Source organism: Lepisosteus platostomus, chromosome 5 (assembly GCF_059453375.1).
Source record: "Lepisosteus platostomus isolate fLepPlt1 chromosome 5, fLepPlt1.hap1, whole genome shotgun sequence".
NCBI classification, from domain to species: Eukaryota; Metazoa; Chordata; class Actinopteri; order Semionotiformes; family Lepisosteidae; genus Lepisosteus; species Lepisosteus platostomus.
In genome coordinates, this window is record NC_142615.1 from 47,179,524 (window position 1) to 47,199,239 (window position 19,716).

Sequence of the window (19,716 nt, forward strand, 5' to 3'; positions counted from 1 at the left end):
TGGCGACGCTGCAGCTCTGGTCACACCAGCAGGCCCAATGGGCTCAGAGCTGGGGGACATACAGATGCAGCCATTCAAAATGCGTGGGCGATACCGCATTATTTTCCGGTACGCTGTACGCAGTCTACCGCAAGTTACGGGTAAATACTGCGAGTTACCGGTAAATACCACTAGTTACCGTAAATTCTCCTATAATATGACAAGCAAAATAATAGTATCCGGAATTTCGGCAAGCTGGAGCTAATAAAGCTCAACCTCTCATGTTTGAGCTGTGGCCATCAAAGTCTTTAACGAAGATATTACTAATAGTATTAATAATGAATGACCTTGGACAAGCTGTAAGTGTAAACTCAAAGTATTGCCCTGGTCAACATTCTTTTTTTCATTGACCGTCTTTGCAATCACGCATTTGTTTCCAATCATGTAAAGTACAGTAATTTTTGAGAATCGATTCACCATGCCTTTCACATGCTCATAAAAGAGATTGATTTAGGAACATAAACATATTACTGTATGAAAACTGTACTGTATACAGTATGTATATGCATATTTAATGTCTTAACTGTGCCCGTTTAAGTATTGAATATTCAAATCTAATTTTACCACTGAAGGGAAATCTTAGTAGCTGAGCATAAAAAGAATAGGAGCATACTGCAACGCGTGTGAAGGCCATAAACAATATTAATTTTGGAAGATAAACATACAGTATATGGCTGGTCTCGGTACTTTAAAGAAAACATACACGAAACATGGTTTCATTATGACCAGAATCGGTCTTGAGATATTTTTAACTTGATTTACAGTATTTGAGAGGTATGTCTTAACACCGATACTACAGTACGTAAATACTGCTCACGTATATGTTTCTAGGTTTATATTACGCATTTCATACGGTCAAATTACTTTTGAGCAACTAATAAGAAGTGCGAAACGGTATGCCCAGGGCGTTTTAGTTTCGTTTTACTGGGACTCTGCTTTAACAATGTCGCCGTGGATTAATTAGAGATATCAAGTACATACAAGTCATTTTTTAAATGTTGTAGTTCGTCTTGTAAAAATGTTACGAGTACATCATCTATCAACAATTACACAGGTTCTGTTTCCATATTGCGGATTTTGGTTACGTAATATTATTTTCTAAATTTCACGTTGTGAATATATGATTTGGGCAAACAGAGCCGCAAAGAAGTACACTATGGGTTGTTTTTTTTTTGCAGTTTTATCTAGAACAAGCGATGCTTAAACCTTTGTCTGATTCTTGTGAAACTATCCACATGACAGTTGCAGTACCTAGGAGTTGACTTCAGTGATGTCACTGATGGGATGTTTCTAAAAATCCATCCTCTGTAAAACGTCTTCTCTAGTTGTCCTGCATATGTATTCGTTAATGAAGCTGTGTGTTCTGAGCCTGGATCTCTACATTTCTGTATGAACCAGCTTAGAGGGCTAAAGACAGCTTGTGTTTAAATTGAGTGTAAGGCAATTTATGCTTCTAAAGTCATGGTCAGCATTTATTATTGTACTGTGCTGTAAACTTGTTCTGTGCCTAGTCACATTATTTTATAGCGTTTTTATAGCGTTATCAAATCCGGTGGCGCTGTGTGTTAGTTTCCTGACTCCCATGTCACATGGTCTGTGATTGAAACCTGTGAAACCGGTTTAATTCGTCACAGCCAGCACTCAGGCAGAGAGGGGGTTGTACTCTTAAAGTAGAAGAAGGCGAGATTTCCAGCGAAAGACACCTCCCCCTAATAATACACCCTCATACGATTCAAATTGTATTGCAGCATTGTAATTACACATTGTAATTGTATTACACATTGTACACATGCTTAAAAGAGAAGAGAGAAAACGCAAGCCTTCTTCAGGTGTGAGGGTCTTCTGCTCAGAATGAAACGCTAAAATGTAATGTAGGCTCTGAATGGGTTCAATTATGATTTGGGCTTGATTAAGGTCGCTGCCTTTCATCTAAAACCCTACTTGAATCCTTCTAAACTAAAAATCAGTGTTAGTGAGTTCTAAATAAAGAGGTATCCAGGTAACAGTGAAACGGGCGGACAGTCTGGGGAGATCGCCCGTTTTCCATGTAAATAGTTCCCTGGTTCCGCACCCCTTGGTGTTTCTCTCGCTCTCTCTCGGGTCACCTGATCATTAGCTCGAAAGATTTCAGTGCTTTGTGTATATTCTAATGGTAGTGGGGGCAGGGTGTGTGGGAACAGGTTTGGTTGAAATTGCATTGGAGATCTATGTTCTTCACACCTGAAACATTTTCTCTGAAAGCATTTTCTTCGCAGTTTAACCGATCTTGTTACAGCATGTTACAGTTTACTATTATTAACCATATTAATTTTAAGTGCTTAATGCCATTTTTTGACCAGGCACGAATATTCTTAAGTCCATATCTTCGCAAGGGAATCAGTGCGAATTGCAATACTAATTAAATTAAAACGACTAACTACTAACTAATACTAGCTAATTAAAACAAACCAGAAACGTGTTGTTCTGTCTAATGACATTACAAGTGGAAAGATTACAGATTTTAATCGTCTTTAATTTTGTTACGTTATACATTTTAGAAACGTTTCATCCATACAAACACCACAAAACTATTTTCGATTGTATTTCTGAATATTATGTTACACTTAGTTCACTGTTTTAAATACATCTAATTAAGAAAGTTAGGTGTTAGCATAAACTATTAGCAATCAATAATATTAAATTTAGCACTGTAATAAGCTGTTGCACTTTCCCCCGCATCTTGTAAAAATATATTTTCATTGTTCAAATATACATTAAGTCTGACTATCATGTAATAAGTTAAATACAAAACTAAAGAAAAAATAGGGTTAAATATAATTCAAAATATTTTGCTAACAATGTTTACTGTTAATGAATAATAAAATGTATTAACTAAGGAGTAGGATGGCACAGTTGTTAGTATGTTTTTTGTTTTGTTTCTTTTTCATAAATACAACAGTAGTACCTGATGTCTCAGTGGCTTTCAAAATTAAATTATGCATGCAAACCTGTGAACTAGAAAGATAACTAAGATATCCATCCATTTATAATGGTGGCAAAGTGGTTAGCATTGCTATCTTGCAGCACTGGGGTCCTAGGTTCAATTCCTGCCATCCTGTGTGTGTGGGGTTTACATGTTCTCTCTGGGTTACATGTTTTTTCTCCATATGTGTGATATGACTCCCTCTCGCACTCCAAAACATACTGGTAAGTTAATTGGTTTATGGGAAAACTGGCCCTGGTGTGTGTGTTTGTGTCTGTCTGTCCTGTGATGGACTGGCGCTATGTCCAGGGTGTATTCTGCCTTGTGTCCGTTGCTTACTGGGATAGGCTCCAAATCCTCTGTACTGGATAAAGAGATTAGAAATGGATGGAAGTAAAGGCACTGTGTGGATGGAACTATACACAGTGTTAGAAACCCACTATGAAATGGCAGAATCTCACTGAGAATAAAATATCTTATAGTGCTGGGTTAAGGAAACAGCCTTTCCACCTCTCTTGCACATCAGTATCCATACCTAGTTATTTAAACAAATTGCCTCTAATTATAAACATCTTAATATGCTGGCTCTGTGGATCCGCATCAGCTATGTTTGCCCATTCCTTCAATTCATGTGCATCCAACACACAGTTCAATGCCAGCAAGTACACATAATCTAAAATACAATCCTTATTTCAGTATCTATGTAAACATATAGTCTGTTAACTTCATCTTCATCAAAAGTATGCCTAACCCCATTAGGAAGTGTTCCTGTTATAAGTGTATTCCTCAGCTTTCCCCAAATTATCTTCCTCTTGCCAACATCTCTAGTCTTTTATCCTGCAATAACTCAGCCAACACTTAAATCTCCATAAGCTGCTTGTGTTAATTTCTTTAACTCACAAATATCATGTGTAGATACTGGCCATGTAATACTCTGCATTGTGGAATAATAGTTTATTTTAAAGGGAACTAGAGAAACTAAGAACTAGAGAAATCAAGAAAGGCTTTTTTTCTAGAATTAATAAATGCACATCCTGTTCACTGGGGAAATTAAATCCACACTGAGCAATCTTCGATATGTTCAGAATATGACAGCAAGAATCCTATCAGGAATGCATTATACCTGTTTTCAAGTCCTTGCACTGGTTACCTATCAGATTTCGAGTCAACTTCAAAATCCTTATCCTCCTTATATACTGTCCTACAACTGTTATTATTGATGACCGAATTATTGTACTTGACATGACTTCATTCAGCCTTTCCTGAACGTCTATGACAGGCAGAGAGAGTGCTGTTTCTGGTGCGATCTTTTGCAGCTGACATTTCACTGTTTTAAACGAACAACAAATTAGATTGCTCATAAATCAGTTATTCTATATAAACACAGTGTAATTGCCCTCCGAAAATCCTCTTTTCTTGTTCGTTTTAGAGACCTTGATCGAAACTGATTTTAGATGTCAGAAAGGATTTATTTTCTCTGTATTTCCTACATTGCTTTGTCGAGATTTTAACTTTATATCTAACTTTATATCTAGGCTCAGATTTCAACTATAAATCGTACAGTAATTAATAGCAGTAAATACTGATGTTTTGCGCCCTCTTACCACAAAAATATATGTTTTGTAGTTGGGATTAACTTTATTTCGTACGCGTAGCTACTCCGATTCGGATATCGAACAGTTAAAGATGGCGGCAAATCAGACACCCAGAGAGAGGGGGGGGCGTCTTCTCGCCTCCATAACTAAAATGCCAAATAGGAGTGGCTTAAGCGACATACACAGTCGTGTAACTGACAGTTTGAGGTAGCCTATCGTGTAAATTTCGCTTTGTTGTTGATAGGTTAAGCTTTCGAAACTCTGCCCCAAAGTCATGTGACTGATTTTTCGCCCTGTTTCGTTGGTTAAACGCAATGATCACAAGCACCACCATGGTAACTGGGATGTGTAGTTTTTAATTCCATTTGAATTATAACTGTACGTACTGTCTTCATATTTGGCCAGGGCTTTAAAGAGAAGGCGCGCAAAAAAATTTCGGTGCCGTCGTCTCCATTTTAAAGGTACCCCCGTGCTGGAAGAATTTGACCTCGGAACGTTTGCCCAGCGTAGTTATAGTGGACATAAAAACAAGAGTTCGCTGGCATTATATCCTAGAAGACACAGACCGGCGCCAGACCGGTAAATGCTTGATGAACTAGGGATTGGACAGTTTCCAAGTGCTTGTACAATCGATGGAAATGTTCAAATAAACGTGCAAAAGAAATAAACAAAATAATCATTTATTTCTTTATCATATTGGCTAGCTAATGTCCTCTCTTTGCTAGTTAGTGGCTGTGTTTCTGCGTTGGGTAGCAATGGGTGACTGTTCTCAGGCGGAAGATGTAAACAGCTTAATTTTTGTGTTAAATAATTTTAAAAAATTAAAATTCATTCTATACAGCAATCACATATTTGGGTACCGTTTCATAAAACTTTAATGCTTAAAATGTTTAGGGAGAAATGGAAGACTGGTGTGTATTTTTTCTTTAAACTATCAAGAGCAGCCATACACAGTACAGTTTATGTACATACAGTAATGTTTATGTTCCTAAATTAATATCGTTTATGACCTTCAGATGCGTTATGCTCCTCTTCTTTTTATGCTCAGCTACTAAAATTTCCCTTTAGTGGTAAAATTCCATATAAATATTCAAAACTAAGCGGATTGAAACGTGCACAGTAAAGACATTAAATGATTAAATCTTTTCACTACCAACCAATGCACCACGAGTGCCCCTGTCGGTCATTTTGGCCAGCCAATCACTTACCGCGGTGCCCTGCGGGTTGGTTACTGTACCGTGGGTTTTTAACGCTCATTTTTAACCGGGGTAAAGTTAGCTTGAAGTTCGAAAACGATTTTGGCACGCCTGTAGCGCTTTCACGAAATCTCTTAGAGTTACAAAAACACTTGCTTTGTGTATAAAATACATTGTGGATGATTTCTCAGCCTTTACTTTCTCGGTTTTATGACATTTTTTTGACCAAGCACGAATATTCTTTTGTCCATATCTCCGCAATGGAAGCACAGAACGCCTTCAAACCAAAAGCATTTTAAAGACCACGACTTGTGGATATTTCCACAGCCTTTACATCAAACTATCGGTGAGCTAATTATCTTTTTTTAAACCTCCGGTTTTTCATCGATGCGTAATTACGCACGAACTGGAACCCGGGGGACCGCTGTGTGCACACGTTCACAAAGCGAGAAATACTGTTCAATACGGCTTCATGCGAAAAACCCGTATATGACCATAGGAAGCAGAACAGCGCGGTCTCCAATTACCCAGACTGTAAGCACGGGAATGTTTGATTTCTGAAACTCTTCCTTTACGTCCTGTTTTCATTCAGGTAAGGGTCAACTATATTCACAATACTACTGACAGCAGGAAGATTAAAATATTCTTTACTCAGCAGCTTATTAAAAACAGCTCCCATGATGTTCATACCGACTTTTTACACAGAACACTGACACAGCTTTGCATTCTGAATCTCTTTTTCTCATGCTTTTATTTAATATGGCACAATGCACTGGGATAGGGGTATTCTGTTCACAAACCAATAGCATTTAAACCACAGCACCCACAATGCTGCAAGTGTTTTGCACACTAAGCAGGTCCTCTGACTATTCCCAGCTTTGTTTTGGGTTATGGAACCTTTCTTTTTTTATGATTTTCTGAAGATAACACTACAGGTGACACACTGGGGTAGGTGGGTCTTCTTCATGGCTCAATAGCATTTCAAATACAGCACCCACACTGCTGAAACCAAGTGTTTTACACACCAGACAGGCCCCCGAACCTCATACAACCTTGCTGTGGCTGTGGCCCCTTTCTCTATTTTGTAATGATTTTCTGAAGATAACACTACAGGTAATATAGTGCCATAGGTGGGTAGTCTTCATGGCTCAATAGCATTTCAAATACAACAACCACACTGCTGAAACCAAGTGTTTTACACACCACACAGGTCCCCTAAACTTATACAACCTTTCTGTGGTTGTGGCCCCTTTATTTATTTTTTTAATAAGAATTTTAGTTTTTCAATATGGCACCATTAGACAGGCGGTACATGGGGATTGGGGGATGCTATTCATGAGTCAATAGCTCTTCAAGCACAACAGCCACAGTGCTGCAACCAGGTGTTTTACACCAGACATTTCCCCTAACCTTATACAACCTCGCTTTGAGTTGTGGAACATTTCTTTATTTTTTAATGTTTTTTTTTACTGTAATCAAGTGTTGTGCTCACTAGGCAGGCCTCCTGACCTTTCACAGTCATGCTTTGTTGTGTGCAACTTTAATTATCTTTTTAGGATTTTTTGAATATGGCAACTTCCACCGAGACGGGTGGGGGGTGTGGGGGTGCTCTTCAATAGCTTTTTCATCTATACACACAAACGGATGTAGCCAAGACACTCAGAACCTGTCACGCAGGGGCTGACTGCTGAGGATAGGGATCCAATGCGGTGCCCTTGGTAGGGTTGGCGCGAGACGCAGGCGTAGTCGGAGTAAACAGGCAGGGGCCTGAGTCCAGGAAGGCGTAGTACAGGCGTAGGCACAGAATCGACAGGCGAAGGCGTAGTCGAGGGACTGGCAGGGGTCGGAGTCCGGGAAGGCGTAGAAGTTGCGTCGGTAGGCAGGATCCGAGAAAGCATAAAACAGGTGAAGGTACAAAATCGAGTGGCTAAAGCGGTTGTCGGAAAAGCGGGGTCGAGGTCCAGGGGAGAAGTCATAGTAAGGCAAAGGCGTAGTTAGTAGGTAAGCTCCGGGAGAAAATCTCAATCATGAGCAATGACCGGGGGACAAATGAGGGTTTAAGTAGAGGACTGATTGACATGTGCACGTTTGGTATGGGGAGAGCTCGAGGGAATGCGGGAGCGCTTGCCTGCGTGAGGGAGATTCATGACAGAACCAACAGAATCAACCTGAACTCATAGAAAAACAAGAATGCCCCCGAGACACCTGAATCCCCCTCCTGGACCACTCTGGTATCAACACCCCCAAACCCATCCATACCAGCTAACAAGACTCAGAATCGGTGCAACCCTCCAACCTGGACCAAGAGCAGAATGGGACAAGAACCTGCACCACACTACGTACACAGGTTTGTATTTTTGGCTGAAGATGAAAATATCTAACATAGATTGTTTTGGTTCTAGCAAACAATAAAAATAGTTGTTAAAATCCAAACACACATAATGAGATCACTCTCTGTCAGTATGTGTAACATTCTGGGTCTGGGCTCCTCTGTATTTGGGCTAAAGAGAGTTCAACAACATTATTAAATGCACTGACATCATAATCTGACAAGATCCATTGTTTAGGGGAGACTTGACCACCCACTGTCCCCCTGGTATCGTGAAGCTCATTGTCCTTTAGCTTTCCAAAACCAGAATCACTTGGGACTCCGGGGGGATCGGTGTATGCAAAATATGAATTCCTTATGCAAGAAATTGTATATGGTCAATATAGCGATCATATCTTATCAGCAGATGGTAATCTCCAAGGAACAAGTAATAGGTTTATTCCACGCTGAAAAATGATCAAATGATTGATGAACCCAAGTGATTTGAAAGAAATGTTAAACAACTCAAAGCGAGGTTGTATAAGGTTAGGGGAGCTGTCTGGTGTGTAAAACACCTGGTTGCAGCACTGTGGCTGTTGTGCTTGAAGAGCTATTGACTCGTGAAGAGCACGATGTACTATCCCCATGTACCGCCTGTCTAATGGTGCCATATTGAAAAACTCATAAAAAAAATAAAGAAAGGGGCCACAACCACAGCAAGGTTGTATAAGGTTCTGGGGGCTGTCTGGTGTGTAAAACACTTGGTTTCAGCAGTGTGGCTGTTGTATTTGAAATGCTATTGAGCCATGAAGTCGACCCACCTGTCCCAGTGTATTACCTGTAGTGTAATCTTCAGAAAATCATAAAAAATTAAAGAAAGGGGCCACAGCCACAGCAAGGTTGTACGAGGTTCGGGGGCCTGTCTGGTGTGTAAAACACTTGGTTTCAGCAGAGTGGGTGCTGTATTTGAAATGCTATTGAGCCATGAAGACGACCCACCTGTCCCAGTGTATTACCTGTAGTGTAATCTTCAGAAAATCATAAAAAATTAAAGAAAGGGGCCACAGCCACAGCAAGGTTGTATGAGGTTTGGGGGCCTGTCTGGTGTGAAAAACACTTGGTTTCAGCAGTGTGGGTGCTGTATTTGAAATGCTATTGAGCCATGAAGACGACCCACCTGTCCCAGTGTATTACCTGTAGTGTTATCTTCAGAAACTCATTACAAAATAAAGAAAGGGGCCACAGCCACAGCAAGGTTGTACGAGGTCCGGGGGCCTGTCTGCTGTGTAAAACACTTGGTTTCAGCAGAGTGGGTGCTGTATTTGAAATGCTATTGAGCCATGAAGACGACCCACCCGTCCCAGTGTATTACCTGTAGTGTTATCTTCAGAAACTCATTACAAAATAAAGAAAGGGGCCACAGCCACAGCAAGGTTGTACGAGGTCCGGGGGCCTGTCTGGTGTGTAAAACACTTGGTTTCAGCAGAGTGGGTGCTGTATTTGAAATGCTATTGAGCCATGAAGACGACCCACCCATCCCAGTGTGTTACCTGTAGTGTTATCTTCAGAAAATCATAAAAAAATAAAGGTTCCATAACCCAAAACAGAGCTGGGAATAGTCAGATGACCTGCTTAGTGTGCAAAACACTTACCTGCAGCATTGTGGGTGCTGTGGTTCAAATGCTATTGGTTTGTGAACAGAATACCCCTATCCCAGTGCATTGTGCCACATTAAATAAAAGCAAGAGAAAAAGAGATTCAGAACACAAAGCTGTGTCAGTGTTCTGTGTAAAAAATCGGTTTGAACATCATGGGAGCTGTTTTTAATAAGCTGCTGAGTAAAGAATATTTTAATCTTCCTGCTGTCAGTAGTATTTTCAATATAGTTGACCCTTACCTGAATGAAAACAGGGCGTAAAGGAAGGGTTTCAGAAATCAAACAAAGCTTTATTCCCGTGCTTACAGTCTGGGTAATGGGAGACTGCGCTGTTCTGCTTCCTATGGTCATATACGGGTTTTTCGCATGAAGCCGTATTGAACAGTATTTCTCGCTTTGTGAACTTGTGCACACAGCGGTCCCCCGGGTTCCAGTTCGTGCGTAATTACGCATCGATGAAAAACCGGAGGTTTTAAAAAAGATAATTAGCTCACTGATAGTTTGATGTAAAGGGTGTGGAAATATCCACAAGTCGTGGTCTTTAAAATGCATTTGGTTTGACGGCGTTCTGTGCTTCCATCGCGAAGATATGGACAAAAGCATATTCGTGCTTGGTCAAAAAAATGTCATAAAAACGACAAAGTAAAGGCTGAGAAAGCATCCACAATGTATTTTATACACAAAACAAGCATTCTCGCAACTCTAAGAGGTTTCGTGAAAGCGCTACAGGCGTGCCAAAATCGTTTTCGAACTTCGAGCTAACTTTACCCCGGTGAGCACACTATGGGGGATTTCCGGTTATGTGAAATACCAGCAGTTTAATAAATAACACATCTGATTTTGGATCATAAGATTGTAGGTTCGACTTCTACCTGGCTCGTGTAAATTTTATTCAAGCTCCTCAGTAATAGATGTCTATTATGTAATGAACCGCACCTGAAAGCAAACATTGGGTCTGTTTCCTTTGTTTTTCAGCATGAAATAGCAAATCGTTACAAAAAGTACCTGCTAATGTCCAATAGCGTTTTTTTTTTTTCAAATTACATTTTCAGGCTTCAGACATTTTTTAATAAAACAAAAGTGTCCGGAAACTCCCTAACTTTTAGGTTTGCTTGAACCTGTATTAAAATAAGTTATTTGAAACTTCCGGGATTCCATTCTCTGATGTAGCTGTCTCTAAAGACGGATGTGATGTTTCGCAGATGTGAACTGTGCCTTCTCTCTTGTGTTTAAGGGTATTCGCTGTGTGAGATCCTAACTGTATGTCCAGTAGGGCTCTATTTTGTTTAGATTATCTATGTGGTGTACAGATAGAACTCAACTACATGGTGTGAATTCTGTGTTTAGGACGAGCAGAACCTGAAAAACGAAAAGCAGACCTCAATGTAATTTGAACATGCAGCCTTCTGATCTGGAGTCAGATATGCTACCTTTGCGCCATGGCTATCAGCACCTTTGAATTTCCCAAAGGAGACAAATCAACTTCACAAAAAAAAATCTCCTGTGAAGAGCGCCGCTCTTCCGAAGAGAGTCTCTTCATCCCAGACCACATTTTATTCTTCCTGCACAGCTCTTGTGCAGGTGTTGTTCTCAATTACAGATCCAGGAACACTGATTTTTTTTCCCTATTTTTTTAACTTAAGTACCCCATGGTGCAACCGTAGCACGTCTGACTCTAAATCCCCAAGTTAATTTTCAAAGTATATCGGAGTCAACTGATACTGATCAGGTTCTGCTGCTACTGAACCCGCAGTCTTCACCTTAAAGCTCAATTCCCCAAGCCTTTTGACCTTATATGTCCATCCCTTCTCGTCAAAACTCATATTTTCACAGAGTACCCTTCAGAAATCGCAGTATAGAATGAAAAAACTCCAGTAGATCTCGGCCGCTGTTGGTGATTTTCCTTTAAAAATAAATGAATCTCTGGAAATTTTACGGAGTATCACTTTCACTGAGACCGAGAAGTGTTAAGCTGTACATGAGTCTTTGTGGTTCGGTTGTTAACCAAAAGGGTGGTGGTTTGAGCCCTCCCAGGGACACTATGAGCCTTTTAATGTACACACCCGTCTCACTTTATCTCCATGGCCGGTCTTGTACCGCAATCAAATACAGAGCCCGCAGGGGGCAGTAAGCTTGCATATATAGCTCACTGTGTATATAATGAAGAAGTAGAGGTTAGTTTCTCATCTGCGCATTACAGAGCCTTACGCAACTCGTACTGTACCAACAGCTAGGGTTTGATCCCTGCACGGGCTATTAGTTGAAAAGCCATTGTAAATGACGTGTAAGAGATTTATAGATACTGTAGATCAGTGGTTCTCAAACTGTGGTACGCGTACCGGTAGTGGTACGTGGAGTGCCACCAGGTGGTACGCCAAATGACCCTGGAACTGTGTAGTGTGCACTGAAAAATCGGGATGGGTTTTCATATTTTGTATTTTAATACGTGTCAAATACGCAGCCTACGTACTACGATACAGTATGCGCTAATACTTCAGTGGACACAAGAGATACTCTGTAATTCTATACCACTCTATAGGAATGCGTGCTACGGATGCAAGTGACCAATTGTATTTAAAAAAAGCTACTGCATCTCCAGCAAATAGGGAGAACGAAGAATGTGCGTGATTTTGGAACTATGCCAACGTTCTAAACACAGCAATGCATAGAAATATGTGCTACGAACACCGGTAATCTTGTGAGCACACGAAAGCGTGATAACAGAAAAATATTTAAGAACTGTTCGAATTTGAGAAAAATACACCGAGCGTCTCTGTGTTTCGCTCCCATGCGCATGAAATAAAAACTTTAAATAAAAACAGAAACGCGGAAAAATGCAAGCTTTCGGATTGCTTAAGCAGGTAAGCTACACTATTTTTGAAGAACCTTATTTACTGTTGGCAAAAGAGCTGACACGTATTATGTGTGGAGAAAAAGCTGCTAAACAGCTCGACCTGCTGCCCCCCTCCCCCTGAAAGACACAATCATTCATAGAATTATTGAAATGAAGGATTATATCAAAAGTACACTGATAGAGCGCGTTAAGATGAGCAGATGTTTTTCACTGCAATTAGATGAGTCTGTAGTCGATTTGGCCAATTTGCTCGTTTACGTTAGATACGAGTTTGAGGGTATGTCCCATGAAGACTTTCTGTTCTGTAAACCGCTACCAACAGGAACTACAGGAGAGCACATATTTCAGCTTCTGAATGAATTTATCGAAGAGAATGGCCTCGACTTGATAAAATGCGTCTGAGTTTGTACAGACAGTGCTAGAGCAATGACAAGCCGACATAACGGTGCAGTTGCACGAATTAGAGAGGTTGCTCCAGAAATTAATGTACGCATTACAACATCCACCGCGAGACCTTTGCCGTCAAGAAAATGCCTGACGATTTAATATCTATTAGACTCTGTTGTGAATTGTATCAAGGCTTGAAAAATTAATTCACATCTCCTTTGCTCAACTAAATAGGCTCACCCCTCTCACTGAAATGGTGCTTTTTTATTAGTTGTTGTTAATGTTTTTTTTCTGTAAAATACTTTGAGAAGCCACCTTTAAAGGCGCTATATCAAATAAAGTTCATTATTATAATATTTATTATATGTATGTGTGAGTATGTGCACGTACACTCATGTTGGTCATTGAGAATTTCTGGGGTTCCTATGAGATGATGACTTGTAGGTGGTACTTGGATGCTTTGGTTGGATTAGGGGTGGTACTTGGTCCAAAAAGTTTGAGAACCACTGCTGTAGATACTTTATTGATCCCATGAGGGAAATTAATAAAGCTTATCCAGCTGGCTTTTATGTTTCACACTAAATTGCGATCTTGAAACCAAAATAATTAGAAATATGGAACACAACCGTTGTTCTCCAAGAAGGAAAGCTGTTTAACGCTGACGTCACTCCTTTTTATTTAACCCAGATTGTGAAGACAACTCCACCCTATCAAAGGTAAATGTTGCACAAAAGTTGGAAAGCACACTCTGAATCCATCTGTACTGTATATTTGATTCCGCGATCCGTTCAAGGCTGCTTGGTGCTTTTGCAAGCAAGTCATTTCAGGGAAGAAACTCACTTTAGAGAACTACTGGTGCATTTTCACTCATTGAATTTGATCTTTGTACTCTCTTTTCATTCTCAGCTATAATATTTCAAAATTACAGTTCGGATTTGTTGGAAAACTTCACAGGCATTATTAAGTTAGGACTGTACAATTGTATTTTAATATCTTGGTATATTTACCTTCATTTTAATATGGATTTAACCATAAATGTTGTACTTTTGTTGTACATTTTAACTGAGGACGCACGACGACTATTATACCTTGTGATACAGATGCAGCCATTCAAAATGAGCGGTAAAAACTCGTGGTACAGTAACCAACCCGCAGGGCACCATAGGGCACCGCAGGGCAAGTGATTGGCTGGCCAAAATGACCGACAGGGGCACTCGTGGTGCATTGGTTGGTAGTGAAAAGATTTAATCATTTAATGTCTTTACTGTGCACATTTCAATCTGCTTAGTTTTGAATATTTATATGGAATTTTACCACTAAAGGGAAATTTTAGTAGCTGAGCATAAAAAGAAGAGGCGCATAACGCATCTGAAGGTCATAAACAATATTAATTTAGGAACATAAACATTACTGTATGTACATAAACTGTACTGTGTATGGCTGCTCTTGATAGTTTAAAGAAAAAATACACACCAGTCTTCCATTTCTCCCTAAACATCTTAAGCATGAAAGTTTTATGAAACGGTACCCAAATATGTGATTGCTGTATAGAATGAATTTTAATTTTTAAAAATTATTTAACACGAAAATTAAGCTGTTTACATCTTCCGCCTGAGAACAGTCACCCATTGCTACCCAACGCAGAAACACAGCCACTAACTAGCAAAGAGAGGACATTAGCTAGCCAATATGATAAAGAAATAAATGATTATTTTGTTTATTTCTTTTGCACGTTTATTTGAACATTTCCATCGATTGTACAAGCACTTGGAAACTGTCCAATCCCTAGTTCATCAAGCATTTACCGGTCTGGCGCCGGTCTGTGTCTTCTAGGATATAATGCCAGCGAACTCTTGTTTTTATGTCCACTATAACTACGCTGGGCAAACGTTCCGAGGTCAAATTCTTCCAGCACGGGGGTACCTTTAAAATGGAGACGACGGCACCGAAATTTTTTGGCGCGCCTTCTCTTTAAAGCCCTGGCCAAATATGAAGACAGTACGTACAGTTATAATTCAAATGGAATTAAAAACTACACATCCCAGTTACCATGGTGGTGCTTGTGATCATTGCGTTTAACCAACGAAACAGGGCGAAAAATCAGTCACATGACTTTGGGGCAGAGTTTCGAAAGCTTAACCTATCAGCAACAAAGCGAAATTTACACGATAGGCTACCTCAAACTGTCAGTTACACGACTGTGTATGTCGCTTAAGCCACTCCTATTTGGCATTTTAGTTATGGAGGCGAGAAGACGCCCCCCCCCCCCTCTCTGGGTATCTGATTTGCCGCCATCTTTAACTGTTCGGTGTCCGAATCGGAGTAGCTACGCGTACGAAATAAAGTTAATCCCAACTACAAAACATATATTTTTGTGGTAAGAGGGTGCAAAACATCAGTATTTACTGCTATTAATTACTGTACGATTAATAGTTGAAATCTGAGCCTAGATATAAAGTTAGGTATAAAGTTAAAATCTCGACAAAGCAATGTAGGAAATACAGAGAAAATAAATCCTTTCTGACATCTAAAATCAGTTTGGATCAAGGTCTCTAAAACGAACAAGAAAAAGAGGATTTTCGGAGGACAATTACACTGTGTTTATATAGAATAACTGATTTATGAGCAATCTAATTTCTTGTTCGTTTAAAACAGTGAAATGTCAGCTGCAAAAGATCGCACCAGAAACAGCACTCTCTCTGCCTGTCATAGACGTTCAGGAAAGGCTGAATGAAGTCATGTCAAGTACAATAATTCGGTCATCAATTATTGGACAGTATATAAGGAGGATAAGGATTTTGAAGTTGACTCGAAATCTGATAGGTAACCAGTGCAAGGACTTGAAAACAGGTGTAATGCATCCCTGATAGGATTCTTGCTGTCATATTCTGAACATATTGAAGATTGCTCAGTGTGGATTTAATTTCCCCAGTGAACAGGATGTGCATTTATTAATTCTAGAAAAAAAGCCTTTCTTGATTTCTCTAGTTCTTAGTTTCTCTAGTTCCATTTAAAATAAACTATTATTCCACAATGCAGAGTATTACATGGCCAGTATTTACAAATGATATTTGTGATTTAAAGAAATTAACACAAGCAGCTTTTGGAGATTTAAGTGTTGGCTGAGTTATTGCAGGATAAAAGACTAGAGATGTTGGCAAGAAGAAGATAATTTGGGGAAAGCTGAGGAATACACTTATAACAAGAAGACTTCCTAATGGGGTTAGGCATACTTTTAATGAAGATGATGAAGTTAACAGACTATATGTTTACATAGATACTGAAATAAGGATTGTATTTTAGATTATGTGTAGTTGCTGGCATTGAACTGTGTGTTGGATGTACATGAATTGAAGGAATGGGCAAACATAGCTGATGCGGATCCACAGAGCCAGCATTTTAAGATGTTTATAATTAGAGGCAATTTGTTTAAATAACTAGGTATGGATACTGATGTGCAAGAGAGGTGGAAAGGCTGTTTCCTTAAACCAGCACTATAAAATATTTTATTCTCAGTGAGATGCTGCCATTTCATAGTGGGTTTCTAACACTGTGTATAGTTCCATCCATACAGTGCCTTTACTTCCATTTCTAATCTCTTTATCCAGTACAGAGGATTTGGAGCCTATCCCAGTAAGCAACGGACACAAGGCAGAATACACTCTGGACATAGCGCCAGTCCATCACAGGACAGACAGACACAAACACACACACACCAGGGCCAGTTTTCCCATAAACCAATTAACTTACCAGTATGTTTTGGAGTGCGAGAGGGAGTCATATCACACATATGGAGAAAAACCATGTAACCCAGAGAGAACATGTAAACCCCACACACACAGGATGGCAGGAATTGAACCTAGGACCCCAGTGCTGCATGAAAGCAATGCTAACCACTTCGCCACCATTATAAATGGATGGATATCTTAGTTATCTTTCTAGTTCACAGGTTTGCATGCATAATTTAATTTTGAAAGCCACTGAGACATCAGGTACTACTGTTGTATTTATGAAAAAGAAACAAAACAAAAAACATACTAACAACTGTGCCATCCTACTCCTTAGTTAATACATTTTATTATTCATTAACAGTAAACATTGTTAGCAAAATATTTTGAATTATATTTAACCCTATTTTTTCTTTAGTTTTGTATTTAACTTATTATATGATAGCCAGACTTAATGTATATTTGAACAATGAAAATATATTTTTACAAGATTTTACATTAAGCACTTAAAATTAATATGGTTAACAATAGTAAACTGTAACATGCTGTAACAAGATCAGTTAAACTGCGAAGAAAATGCTTTCAGAGAAAATGTTTCAGGTGTGAAGAACATAGATCTCCAATGCAATTTCAACCAAACCTGTTCCCACACACCCTGCCCCCACTACCATTAGAATATACACAAGGCACTGAAATCTTTCGAGCTAATGATCAGGTGACCCAAGAGAGAGCGAGAGAAACACCAAGGGGTGCGGAACCAGGGAACTATTTACATGGAAAACGGGCGATCTCCCCAGACTGTCCGCCCGTTTCACTGTTACCTGGATACCTCTTTATTTAGAACTCACTAACACTGATTTTTAGTTTAGAAGGATTCAAGTAGGGTTTTAGATGAAAGGCAGCGACCTTAATCAAGCCCAAATCATAACTGAACCCATTCAGAGCCTACATTACATTTTAGCGTTTCATTCTGACCAGAAGACCCTCAGACCTGAAGAAGGGGGAGGTGTCTTTCGCTGGAAATCTCGCCTGCTTCTACTTTACGAGTACAACTCCCTCTCTGCCGGAGTGCTGGCTGTGACGAATTATACCGGTTTCACAGGTTTCAATCACAGACCATGTGACATGGGAGTCAGGAAACTAACACACAGCGCCACCGGATTTGATAATGCTATAAAAACGCTATAAAATAATGCGACTAGGCACAGAACAAGTTTACAGCACAGTACAATAATAAATGCTGACCATGACTTTAGAAGCATAAATTGCCTTACACTCAATTTAAACACAAGCTGTCTTTAGCCCTCTAAGCTGGTTCATACAGAAATGTAGAGATCCAGGCTCAGAACACACAGCTTCATTAGCAAATACATATGCATAAAACATACATAAAACTAGAGAAGACGTTTTACAGAGGATGGATTTTTAGAAACATCCCATCAGTGGCATCACTGAAATCAACTCCTAGGTACTGTAACTGTCATGTGGATAGTTTCACAAGAATCAGACAAAGGTTTAAGCATCGCTTGTTCTAGATAAAACTGCAAAAAAAAAACAACAACCCATAATGTACTTCTTTGCGGGTCTGTTTGCCCAAATCATATATTCACAATGTGAAATCTAGAAAATAATATCACGTAACCAAAATCCGCAATATGGAAACAGAACCTGTGTAATTGTTGATAGATGATGTACTCGTAACATTTTTTCAAGACGAACTACAACATTTAAAAAATGACTTGTATGTACTTGATATCTCTAATCAATCCACGGGTCCCAGCACAAAACGAAAGTAAAACGCATACCGTTTTGCGCTTCTTATTAGTTGCTCAAAAGTAATTTGACCGTATGAAATGCATAATATAAACCTAGAAACATATACGTGAGCAGTACTTAAGCACTGTAGTATCGGTGTTAAGACATACCTCTCAAATACTGTAAATCAAGTTAAAAATATCTCAAGACCGATTCTGGTCATAATGAAACCATGTTTCCTGTATGTTTTCTTTAAAGTACTGAGACCAACCATATACTGTATGTTTATGTTCCAAAATTAATATCGTTTATGGCCTTCACACGCGTTGCAGTATGCTCCTATTCTTTTTATGCTCAGCTACTAAGATTTCCCTTCAGTGATAAAATTAGATATGAATATTCAATACGTAAACGGGCACAGTTAAGACATTAAATATACATATACATACTGTATACAGTACAGTTTTCATACAGTAATATGTTTATGTTCCTAAATCAATCTCTTTTATGAGCATGTGAAAGGCATGGTGAATCGATTCTCAAAAATTACTGTACTTTGCATGATTGGAAACAAATGCGTGATTGCGAAATGCTGTGGTGTTACTTTTACAAAGACGGTCAATGAAAAAAAGAATGTTGACCAGGGCAATACTTTGAGTTTACACTTACAGCTTGTCCAAGGTCATTCATTATTAGTACTATTAGTAATATCTTCGTTAAAGACTTTGATGGCCACAGCTCAAACATGAGAGGTTGAGCTTTATTAGCTCCACCTTGCGGAAATTCCGGATACTATTATTTTGCTTGTCGTATTATAGGAGAATTTACGGTAACTCGCGGTATTTACCGGTAGCTTGCGGTAGACTGCGTACAGCGTACCGCAAAATAATGCGGTATCGCCCACACATTTTGAATGGCTGCATCTGTACATGCAAGACATCTGTAAACGAAGATGTAATTACAGTCAAATTGGCAATTAACAGAAAACCACAATTGTATAATATTATTTCTCTATGTCGATGATCAGTTGAAGGATTTGAAGAAACAGCAGCGATAGCAGGTGATTTTGGTTTTGAACCCATCTTTACACCTCAATAATCCATTTGTCCTCGAAAAAAGAAAAGACAGGCATGTTTTGAGTCTCATAATGATCATCTTCTCGATCCAAAGAAACATATAAATTTGATTCCTTCCGTAGTATTTTGGATTTTCTTACGAAGATCTCATGAAGTATT